At 48.7% G+C, this 12,193-nt stretch overlaps 1 long non-coding RNA gene across 1 annotated transcript; it reads left to right on the forward strand.

Annotated features, from left to right (window-relative positions):
- Positions 1 to 10,164: 10,164 nt before the first annotated feature.
- LOC111827196 lies at positions 10,165 to 11,949 on the forward strand. Its single transcript, XR_002830698.1, has 2 exons — positions 10,165 to 10,716; positions 11,651 to 11,949. It is a non-coding gene; the product is annotated as an uncharacterized LOC111827196 (long non-coding RNA).
- The last annotated feature ends 244 nt before the right edge of the window (positions 11,950 to 12,193 follow it).

The raw sequence follows: 12,193 nt of genomic DNA on the forward strand, positions 1-12,193 counted from the left end.
ATTTTTTTGTTTCTTTGTTAATCCTGAGGATATTTTTTCCATAGCTTTTTTTCACAAATAGTGGAAGGGAGGGAAGGAAGAAGGGAAGGAGAGAGAGAGAGAGAGAGAGAGAGAGAGAGAGATCGATTGGTTGCACGTGTCCTGACTGGGGCTGAGGATCGAACCTGTAACCCAAGTATGTGCCCTTGACCAGGACTCAAACCCACAACCCTTTGGTGCTCAGGCTGACCTCTAACCATTTAGCCACACTGGCTAGGGCTAGCTCTATACACTTAAAAACCTAGTCCCTTCTCCCTTACTCAGATATTTCATATCAAATTCCTAACTCTAGCCCTGCACCTTCATGCCCTAAAACATGGTGAATGAACAAAGGGGGCAGGAGGAGTTTCCCTGGGATGCAGCGGTTTGATGGAGTTGGTTCATCTTGGCTCACAAGAACTGATTGTTAGCTTTCCAGGAATTTTGAGAGGCAGTTGTTAAACATAGACATTATTTATTAAAAATTAAATAATATAAACTTACAAGTAAATAAATAATACTAAAAACACAAATAATAAATACTCGAAACCCATCATTTCCCAATGATTTCCACCACAATTTGCCATTACTCTGCTCTTGGGGTTATTTATATCTACTGTGTTTATATGATGCAAATAGTATATAATGGTGTATAGTTTTCCCAGCTCCGTAGGCAGTGATGTCACACTGACAGCTTGAAATAGGCTTCGGTGGAGTATTTACACCACAGAAATCTGCAAACGCTACCAATCCAGTCGCTAAATAGCTAGCCATAGCATAAATATACACAGGTCTGACTACAACCTTTAGAAATAGGTCCCCCAAACCCAAACCAAATGAAACCCCAACGTAATCTTCTGTTAACTGGATGCCAGTGTGCCTGTGGCCACTCCTGCATCACTCAGCAGAGGGAGGGTGTAATGCAAAGGAAGCCACAGGGGAAGAGATGGCAGTGTTAACCAATTGCATTTAAAATACCTTTTGCAAATTTTTAGCAAACAAAATCATCTGAACATCTTGCTAGGGCCCCACTCGACATTGGAAGAAGCTCCAGCAAGTCAGGGGTCCTGAAACTCAAGCTTCATTAGCTTCATTAGTCCACCTTTGCTCTAGAACTTTCTGGGTATTTCCATAGCCCCTCAACGGCTGCAGGCCGGGGAACCTGGGGTGGGGACAGTGAGAGCACTTGCATCTGACGTGTTTCTCCTGTCCTCTGTGCCAGTGCTACTCCGGTGGGCTCTCCATACACACACCCAAAGACTTCACACTTTCCTGTCTTCCTACCTGAAAGCAACTGCCCATGTGGCTTGTCCTTCTTATTCTTAGGTGCCAATCTGTATTATTCTGCTGCAGCTGCCACAACCAAGTACCATAGGCTGGGAGTCTTTAACAACAGAAATTTACTCACACTTCTGGAGGCTAGATGTCCAAGATCAAGGTGTTGGCAGGTTTGGTTTCTTCTGAGGCCTCTTTTCTTGGCTTGAAGACGGCTGCCCTCTCTCGGCCTCTTCCTGTCCCTCTGTGCACAGGTGCCCTGGGTGTCAATCCGTGTGTTTACATTTCCTCTTCTTATAAGGACAGGTTGGATTAGAGCCTAACCCCGAATACCCTGATATAACTGAGTCATCTCTTTAAAGACCTCATCTCCAAATACAGTCACATTCTGAGGTACTGGGGTTAGGGCTTCAGCAGACGACACTGCCCTTCCTGAAGACACCGAGCTGCAGCCTCCTGTCCCAGCATCGACAGTCAACAAAACTGCCGAGAAAGGACCTGAATTACCAAAATGGAAAATATGGCAGCAAGTATTCTATCTTTTCTTATTTATTTTATTTTTCAACTACAGTTGGCATTCAATATTATTTTATATTAAGTTCAGGTATTATAGCATCTTGTTCAGAAAATTGTATAATTTACAAAGTCTTATTCCTACCCCCATGAATCTAGTACCTACCTGGCTCCATACATAGTTATTGGCTGTACTCCCTATGCTGAACTTTACATCCCCGTGACTATAGCAGTAAATATTTTTTATTTATTTATTTATTTATTTATTTATTTATTTATTTTTATTTCAGAGAGAAAGGGAGAGGGAGAGAGAGACAGAAACACCAATGATGAAAGAGAATCATTGATTGGCTGCCTCCTGCACAACTGCCACTGGGAATCGATCCTGAAATCCGGGCATGTGCCCTGACCGGGAATCAAACTGTGACCTCCTGGTTCACAGGTGGACATTCAACCACTGAGCCACTCCAGTCGGGCAATAACAGCAAATATTTTTAAAACTACCATCCTGTTACAGAATGATCCAGTAGGCATTCATAGAGAATAGGGATCAGAATGATGGCTTCAGGGAGGCAGGTTTTAGCTTGGTATGAAAGTACGTACTGTACAGAAGCTATACTGCTTGGTACCCAAAGGCCCTCCATCACCAGAACCCAGTTGTCAGAGAGAGGTGCCCAAGCAGAAGCTGAAAAACTAGTCTGAGGGTGTTCACACACCAGAGAAGGACTGGAACTAAATGATTTTCAAGACTCTACTAACCCCACAATCTCCAATTTTTTCACAATCAGATGACAATCACACCACTATTTAGCAAATCTTCTATTTTAAAAATGTAGAGCAAGTTACAATTCAAAACATACTTCATAATTTTGAGCTATTGCTAACTAATTTTCCTTTAAAATTTTATCTGGAAAAGTTCTGAAATGGTTGAGAGGCAAAACAAAAACAAAAATTCCCCAAGCTCCAAGATTCAAAATTCAAAAAAAATGTTCCAGATCTTAGCATGAAATAATCCAAAACAGGGAATATAATTTTCACATCTCTCGGAAAAATACTGAGTCATATTGCCCACCCACAGCTTACAAAAATAACAGAAATCCAATGATTCAAGCAAGATACACTCTGCCATTGTCTGCAGCGAACATTTGAGTCATTCAGGAAAATGAGGAGCAAGCTCTCGTCAGCGACAAAAGTTTAAATTACATGTCCCCAGGAGAATTTTACAATGAGGCCTTCTTTCCAGCCCCAAACATACCTTTCCCTCACATCCTGGAATACCTTCAGGTCAGAAATTGCCATGAGAACAAGTAGGCAGACAGAGCACGGCCACAAGTTCAGGGACCAACGATTAGGACCCAGGGAACACGGCCAAGCAGCCTGGGACTAAGAGCAGGAAATGCTTCCGGGAGACCCTCATGACTCACAGGGCGGAAGGAGGCCACACTTGTTCACCCTCTGAGTTCCCTGCATCTCCCAGACTTTCTCTCTTTTCTGGACTCAGAAGCAGCAGGCGAGCCCTTCACCGGTGATTATACAACCCTCCCTCCTCTGGCCAACCCTCCTCTGGCCAACCCTGTCTGTGCCTCACCCCACTTCTTTGCTTGCGCAGCCTTCTCTCCAGCTCCCCATTAACCCCTTGCTTCCCTGTATGCTGCCTAGCCGTGTCTGATGTGGAGAAAATGACAACAAAACCAGAAGCAATTCTAAACAAGTGGCACCTGAGCCCGTCGCTGCCAAAGGAGCTACCTTAACCGTCCCTTCTTCCACGAGGAACTTCGACCCCTCCGTGTCCTCATTGCCCATCCCTCTCCCATCCCTCGGCTGCTGGTTGGTACCACCCCTGAATCTGCAGTGACATTACTGAAATGGCTCCTGGAATGGTACCCATGGCCTCTTGATGGTACACGAGGGGCCTGTTGCCCATGCTCATTCTGCTCAATGCACAGTGGTGATGACCCCCTGCCTAAAAGAATTCATCTTCTTTGTCTCGTAGCACCCCTGGTTCCCCTCGTTACCATACCAGCTAATGTCTGCACGGCCCTTTCCCTCCACACCTTCTCCTTGGCCTGGTCTTCTTGCTGACCCCTCATTCTTTCCACCCTCTAACTCCACAGAGCCCATCCTCTCCCCTCAGAGAGCCCCTCAGCTCCTTCAAGCCCCTCACATGGAGCTTTAGCCTTTCACTTCGCCAGTTCAGCCCAAGGCATCTTCCAGTAGCAACTTACTGACCCATGCTGCCCTGCCCATGAAGCTTCAGTGGGTCTCCATTCTCCCCTGAGTTAAAAAATGGATTGTTGTTGTTGTTTTTACAAATTCGAAAATCTGCAGGGTAGGCTGGCAGGCTGGACATCCAGGGAAGAGTTGATGTTGCAGCTCAAGCCCAAAGACAGTCTGCTGGCAGAATTCCCTCTTTCTTGGGAGAAGTTGATCTTTTTCTAGGGCCTTCGACTGTTGTTTCAGGCCCACCCAGTTTGCCGACATCGGGTCTAGTGTCTCTTCTTTTGAGGCACTAATCCCATCATGGGGGCCCACCCTCATGAGTTAATCACCTTCCAAAGCCCCTCCTCCAAACACCATCACATCGGGGATTAGGGCTTCAACATATGAATTAGGGGGGGACACAAACATTCAGTCCAAAGCAAATGTTTTCATAGAAACATCTAGAAATATCTAGGTATTCTGGCCTACCAAGGCTGACATAAAATTAACTAGGATAGTCTCCCTAAACTCACATCATCTCCCTCAACTCAGACACCACTGGGCTCATCTGGGTCCGTGTCCCCCCGCCAACCCCCCCCCCCTGCTCACTGCAGATTGAAACTCTCTCCAGGCAGTCATCTGGGGGGACTTCATGGTACCCCTCCCTTGTTTCTATTCTTTCAGGTATCACTGTCTTGCATTGCATGTTGTACAATGTCTGGGAACTGTACTTACTGGTATATATTTTGCCTGGTTTTAGGTGGGAAGGTAATCCTGCTCCTTGGGCAGAAATCTATCTCTACACCATGCTATAAAGAGTGCTTCGTTCATAAGTAATCCATTGTGTTATAAAGTAGTATTTTTATTTTCTGGTTTTAAAATTAATCTGCTTATCGCAGAAAATGTTTTAACTACAGAAAAATACAAAGAAAAAAACAGTTCACACATAAGCTCCCACCTTGGACTGTATAATCATCCTCTCTCATGAATATATTATTCTCTTTCTGAATACATTTGTGAGTATTTTTGTTATTATTACTATTAGTATTAACTCAGTAATTACGTTTGAATGCATACCAGCGAATTGGGGCTAAAAAGTCAAGGACCACACACAGATTCTCAGAGAATCCATCCCCTTTACTCCTAAGAGAGCAGCCAACTGCTGCTGGGCAGGGAGGTGCAGCTGCTTCCCAAGGCCTTCTTCAGGAGGTCACTGGAGGAGTCTGGACAAGCAGAGTCTGAGTACAGGGCCCGAACCCCATCAGCTTTTTGTTTGTTTGTTTGTTTGTTTTTTGTTAATTCTCACCTGACAATATTTTTCCATTGATTTATTTTTTATTTTTTTAGAAAGAGTGAAAGGGAAGGGAAAGACAGAGAGAAAAAAACATCGATGTGAGGGAGATACATCAATTGGTTGCCTCCTGCACACGCCTCCACCGGGGCTGGGAATCGAGCCTGAACCGAGGAACGTGCTCTTGACTGGAATCGAACCCAGAACCCTCAGTCCACAGGCCGATGCTCTATCCACTGAGCCAAACTGGCGAAGGCACGATCAGCTTTTGAGGTGTGAGTTGCCCTAAGTTGGCAGGCACCAAAGTTCTCTTTCCAGAACAAAAATTACTCCCATCCAGGGAAAGAAGGGAGCGAGGGCCTAGTGAGTCTAGTCTGAAATAACTGATGGGAGGCGGGAGACCAAACCTGAGAGGTCACAGGTGCTCAGCCCTCTGAGGCGACACCCCACTACACCACGTGGAGGAAGGGACATCCCAAGTCTTTTGACTTCGTGGATAAAATGCCCTTCCCTCCCTCCTCCTGGTGCCCTGCTCACAGACAGCAGACCACGAGCGCTGCTTGGAATGGTGAGTGGAATGTATGAACACGATAATAGCAGGGCTCTGAGAAGCAAATCTTGTTTCTGGAAAGCTCTGCCTCTCTGGGATGGTTTCATCTCAGCCAGCGTTTTGTTGGCTCTGCCCACGGGATCCGGGTGTTCTGCACTCGCTCCCCAGGAGCAGGGTCCAATGAATCCGCTCACGAATGCAGAGGTTTTCATCACCCTTTCAGTTTTCAATGTCTGACCCTCAACCTTTGTTCAGGGAACCAGACTGGTGTCCTTTGACTCCTGCCTGGACCTCTGACCTCTCAATTGCTTTTGGTGGCTGTCTGGGAGTATTGGGGGGTTGGAGACTGGGGGAGGAAGGACGTTCAAGAGTCTACCAAGCAAAAATAGAAGAAATTCTCTTTTGATGAGAATCCAAAAGAAACCTTAAAATATATAGCAACAGAAGAGAGAGAGAGAGAGAGAGAGAGAGAGATCCTATTTTTCCTACATTAAACACTGGTGACTCTGAGGCTGGAGATAGCCAAGTGTCATACCACATAAGCTCAGCCAAACACCGGCAAACATCTTCTATGGCAATAATAGCTCAGTCCCCATTGACAGGGTTTAAGCAAGCGCCCCTTTCCCCTCTTTTTCATCTCGGTCATGGAAGGTAGGCAGGATGCTATGGTAGCTGAGAGCACAGGTGCCAAGAGTTACACACCAGAGTTTGCATCCTGGCCCTACCACCTAACACCATGAGCAAGACCGCCGTGCGCAAGGTGGGGCTGAGTTTCTTAGCACCAGCCTCGGGAAACGGTGGTGACGATTCAGTGAGGTCAGAGGTAAAGGGTTTAGAAGGTCCCTGGTACTTAGTCAATCTCACTAAATCTGAGCTATTATTATTCTATTTTCCAGAACTTTCTCATCGCATGCTCCTTCAGTGATTTCGTTTTATGTTAAACAAATTATGAGGCTAGAGTGGTAGATTGTTATGAAAAGTTGAAGGCATGTTAAAGCCAACTTTTCTAGAAAGTAAATGAATGGGGAAACTTGAGGGAAAGAGAAATATATTAAATGGAAAAGATGCGTAAGTGCCCTTTAAAAGAATGAAATCACTTTGATGTTAGGGAACATTAAATTGTACTATGTGCAACTTTCTCGTAGAATTTTTATATAATAACTCTAAGAGCAGAGCTCCCCCCAAGCATTAACTATAAACCTATCAGTTCACTTTAAGGTTACATGTTTTGAATTCTTGTTGTGAATGGAGCTACAAGATGCTGAAGGAATCCAAGCTGTCAGTTTTTGCCTCTTATGAGAACAGACAAAAATCTAAGAAGTGGGGCAGAAAGTCAGCCTTAGAGGAAAACAAAGAAAGTCATTATGTTCCCTGCACTCAGAGAGCTCCTCCGTGTCAGAAAGATACAGAAGCCCTGGTTTCCAGAAGAGGAGCCGAGAATAACACCAGCCAGGTTCGCAGAGAACATCTTTTTTCCAGTGCTCTCGCCAGTCTTGTCTTGTGTGCTGCCACTAACACAAATCTCTGCTTTCTTATGTGACCTTTTTTATCACCTTCAAGGATTTTGGAAGAATCAGGTTTTGTCCACGCTAGAATAAATTGCCCTACCTTTCCCGTGCTAGGTTCTTTCTGGGACAAATATATGTAATTTGTTTGTTCACTCAATAGTATTGACTAACTGCTTCCGATGAGGCAGGCTCTGTGCTCAGGGCCGTAAAGACACTCGTGGCCTATGAACTTGAGGATTCACAGGCGGGAGAGAGACGCGGAAAGAAGTAAAAGTACTAACGCGCTGCAGGAGCTGTGCCTGGCGTTGGAGAGGGGAACTCGGGGACAGTGCCGTCCAGAAGGAGAGGAAGCTAAGGCTCCCGTTAGTGAGAGGGCCAGGAAATCTTTCGGGGTGGGGGCACATTCGATTGGTTTCAGATGCACTTTCCAGACAAACCTTTTCCTTTTCCGCAGGGTTTGGGAGCCTCTGAAGTCGCCAGAGCCCACGACTTGCAAAGGCCTCGGGGAAACATGGTGGGATATTTTCAGTCTCAGATGAGCTGATGTCATCAGTGTATCACTTAGAAATGACTGGCAGAGATGCTCAGCCTGGCCCCGCCACGTCCCCCTCACTGTGTGCCTGGCGGTGAGCTATGCTGTCTCCTTCAGGGAGTTCCCCAAGTTGAACGCCGTGGTCATGCTTACCAAGGACAACGATCCTCGCATCTAGAAGCCCTTTGGGCACCTCACATCGAACTTTAAAGAACGTCTTTGGTTTTTGTAAACTCTCTGAGCACATTATCAGGGGACCCCTACCAAGATTCACTGTAGAATTTCAGTGTCATTTCTCCCCCAGACATTCTATTCTTTGTATCTCTTCTTGAAGATGGCATCTACTCAAGTGGCTTTTATAGGGATGACGAAAGGTCACGGCTGAGAGATGAGTTAGTATAAGGAAGGGTGTGAGGGGAGCAGGAGTCCAGGTGGAAGGGGGGTGAGCAGACAGGCAGGGGTCAAGGTCAAAGGAGACAGCAAGCTATGAACCTCAGAGCTGGCTGCTGGGGGCACAGAGCAAGGAGCCAGTGCGAGCCAGGGTGGGGACAGGCAGTCGGGCCCCGTCAATGCCCTCCTCCCTGTGTACACCAGGTCCTGATGCCAGGGCCCTCCTCTGACTTCTAGAAGCATTTCTCATCTGTACCAGCTTTCCAGACTGAGGGATGAATAGGTGTCTCGGTCCCCAGGCAAACAGACCGAGACAGACCCCGGCACACAGGAAGTTCACTGGGAATGCCCAGGTTCAATTGCTGACGGGCGTGAAGGGAGTAGCTCAGGCACAGCCAGAGGCTGAGTGGTGATGTGGCACAACAAAGGCCTCAGCAACCCCGTGGGGAGCTCAGGAGCTGGGACTGCCCTTCAGAGTGAAAAGGGGGGCCCTACCCTGACACTGACCAGTTACTGGGTGTGGGCTTCCCCGGGGGAAAGAAGGTGACCTGGAGCAAGGAAGGTAAATTCCTGAAAAGAGACTCAACTTGGAGCCGTCAGCCACCATCCCAGCAGCACCCACAGAAGGCACTTCTGAGGGGTGTGATGACATAACCAATGAGTAGCCATTGCCTGTGCTTCTCATTTTGTCTCTGCACTGGGTGGCAGTCACTGCCCTGTGGAGAGACTCGTCCTTCTCTAAGTGTCCCCCACCGGGCCTTGCCTGTTACGGAACTCCAGGCAGGATAACCAATCGCAACGATCATACCTACCGGTCAAGTCCCAGCTACCAGGACACCAGCCACAACAAATGGGCATGCAGAGGACTGTCGTCTGGGCTTGGGGTCCCCCCTCTTCCTAGCGCACCGAGGGTCACTGGTGCCTCTCAGAACCTCAACTCCTGCTGACCCAGAAACATAAGCACAGCGGGGCTCAGAGTGCATCGCCTGGGAACGTGGTGGAAATGCCCATTCTGGGGCCCCGGCCCGGAACTGCAGAATCGGAAACTGCAGGGGTGAGGCCCTGCGACGCGTGTTCTGACAGCCCGCCCGGTGGCCCAGGCTCACTCGTGTGAGAAGCGCGGCTTTCGAACCACAGCACAGGCGATGTGGGGGCAGGGCACAGCCCGTGACACGTGCCGCTGCCAGGGAAGGACAAGAGCAGCAAGGACAGAGTATCAAGGGTCAGTGTGTCCATCCGAGGACACAGGGAGTCCACCCCGGCCCAGGGGACAGGGAAGAAGCCAGGCAGGCCCTGGCACAGGCCTGATGCCACCTGAGATGAGGCATAACAAAGTTGTACGAGCTCGTTGTTGGCATCCTGCCTGCTGTTCTGTCGGTTCTAAGTTAGGTCCCTGGGCTGGCTGTCATTTCCTCCCGGCAGCTAAAGGGTGGGGCACTGGGTGCTACTTCCTTGGCTGAGAAGAAACAACAGCTTCTGCCCAAGCCACACCCTCTGTGTGTGGGGGGGAGGGGGCTGCCGCTGCGAGGGCGGGGCTGGCTGGGGTGCTGTGGGGCCCCGAGTTCTGGTTCACTCTGACGGCACCACCCAGCCCTGCAAGAAAATAGTAGTGGCTCCCTCAGAGCTGGTTTCATTTCTGCAACTGCTCACACAGCTGGTTTATATTGAAACCTGTGCACAATCCGGACACGGAAGACAGGTGCGGGGAGCGCAGTTAGAGAGCACTTTCACTCACCTGACAGGCCGAACGATTCAGGGCTATGTTCTGTGCTAGGGACTCTGAGTGCAGGGAGGACTGCGAGGAACCCCAGGAGGAGGCTGGAAGGCAGGACAGGCCTGGGGGCCAGGAGAAGGGGTGAGGCGAGGGGGTGGGGCATGACCATGCAGGACCAGAGGCAGGGTGGAGGCAGGGAGACCAGAGAGAAAACCATCCCCACTGGAGCAGAGAGCGCTGCAAACTGGGCTGTCATGGCCCGGGCCAGCCTGCGAGCCTCCTCTACGGGCTGCCAGGCAACAGACAGGATACCCAGCTCATTTGGAATTTAATTTTTAGTATAAGTATGGCCCAAATATTTCAATCCCTTTTGTTCTAAAATAGTATCCCTTGTTTATCAGAAACTCAAATTGAACTGAGCATCTTGCATTTTTATCTGCTAAGTCAGGCAAACCTACTCCCCAAGTATGGAAGTTAGAGTTTACAGTCCCTCACTTGCTCCTCAATAGTATCTTATGAGGTATTTCTACCATCGCCATCATGCCCATTTTACAGATGAGAAAACTGAGTCATAGGGCTGACCACAGCCACACGACTAGCGAGTCTGTTTCCATAGCCTGTGTTCCTAACCTCCAGGGTACCTGACAGAGTTTGCAGTCCATCAGACCTCGATTCACAGTCTGGCTCTGCCACTGACTAGGAAATGGCCTATAACAATGACCTTTGGTAAGTCATTTAACCTCTCAGACCTCAGTTTTCTCACAATTCCTGCCTTACAGTGTTTTATGAGAATTAAGTGAGGAAATTGAGCAAGTGGGGAAGTACCCAATAAATAGTACTTTGATGAATATGGTGATGATGGTGGTGGTGGTAATGGGGAGCCTTGCAATTCCTCAAGAGGAGCCACATATGATATTACAGAAAATGAGGACCCATGGGCAGGCGCCTTGTCATGCTTGCCTCCCGCCTATACCTGGCCTGCCCAGGGCTCTAACTGGTCTCCCTGCTCCCTACCTGTAGGCCCTGAGCTGCCCCCCCATCTATGTCACAGGCTTCGTGCCCAGAGCTCCCAGGAGCCTGAGTCCAGAGGCCCTTGTTGCTGGTGACAGGGCCTCACTGCCTGCACATCTAGCTCACGTTCCTGACCATAAGCAGCCCAGGCCTCCCTGGCTGGCAGCCCCTCCAGTCACTGCCCAGATGTGTGTGCCTCCTTCCCAGGTCTTGCTGCATCAGGCAGAAAATCCAACAGACGGAGCCCTTTAGGCCCATCTGCAACCACGTATGACAATGCGTTTCCCTCCCTGTTATATAACTCAGCCTAATTCCGACCGCTGGCACGCATGCTCCGAAGTCCTTGATTCTACATATCTACTGGGTAAGATAAGACAGAAAATGACTGGTGATTTGGTTCAGTCGCAGTCATTCCCTGCCTCCTCCGGACAAGTCGGGTCTAGAGATTCTTTCCTGGCCCCTCAACTTCCACGGACGGCCCCTCCCTGGTCTGCTTAGCAACCCGCATTCCGACCAGCTTCCTCACCTTCTCCACCTGCGTGAGGTGTCCCAGGTGCTGGGATCCAGCCTTCGGCAGTACCTCAGCCCAGCACCGTGACTGTTTGCATGTTTACCCTTTACTATGTTTTACTCTCCGTGTGTCACATAGGTTTCAGTCGTAGGAAATACACTAAAAACGCCATGGCCAGGTGTCTCGCTGGAACTCTCTCTGAGGCTGAAACAGCTGTGACCCTGTCCTCCAGGTCGCCCTCCCACTCCAGCTCCCAGTCTGACCTCTGTGACCCTCGCTCCCAGTCGTGTTAGGCAGTCGACACAGCAGAGAAAGCGAGATAAGATTCCTGCTCTCCTGGGGCCAATAATATTTTTGACCCAGATGCCAACCATGTGGTCACTCCCAGTCCCTATTTAACTCACTTTTTCAAAAAAATAAAAAATATTTTTATTGAATTTATTGGGATTACATTGGTTCATAAAATGGTATGGGTTTCAAATGTGCAATTCCCTAATACATCACCTGTATGTTGTATTGAGTGCTCACCACCCAAAGTCTAGCCTCCCTTTGCCCCCTTGACTTGCAGAACCAATGGCCCCTGGCGCCGACTGCTCGCTGGGCTCTGGTCCTGTGCTCTCCTGTCTACACTGACACCCATCTCTGGTCTCATCGGTTCCCGGGCCCCTCACCTACATGGCT

Source organism: Myotis lucifugus, unplaced genomic scaffold (assembly GCF_000147115.1).
Source record: "Myotis lucifugus unplaced genomic scaffold, Myoluc2.0 scaffold_141, whole genome shotgun sequence".
In the NCBI taxonomy this organism is placed as follows: domain Eukaryota; kingdom Metazoa; phylum Chordata; class Mammalia; order Chiroptera; family Vespertilionidae; genus Myotis; species Myotis lucifugus.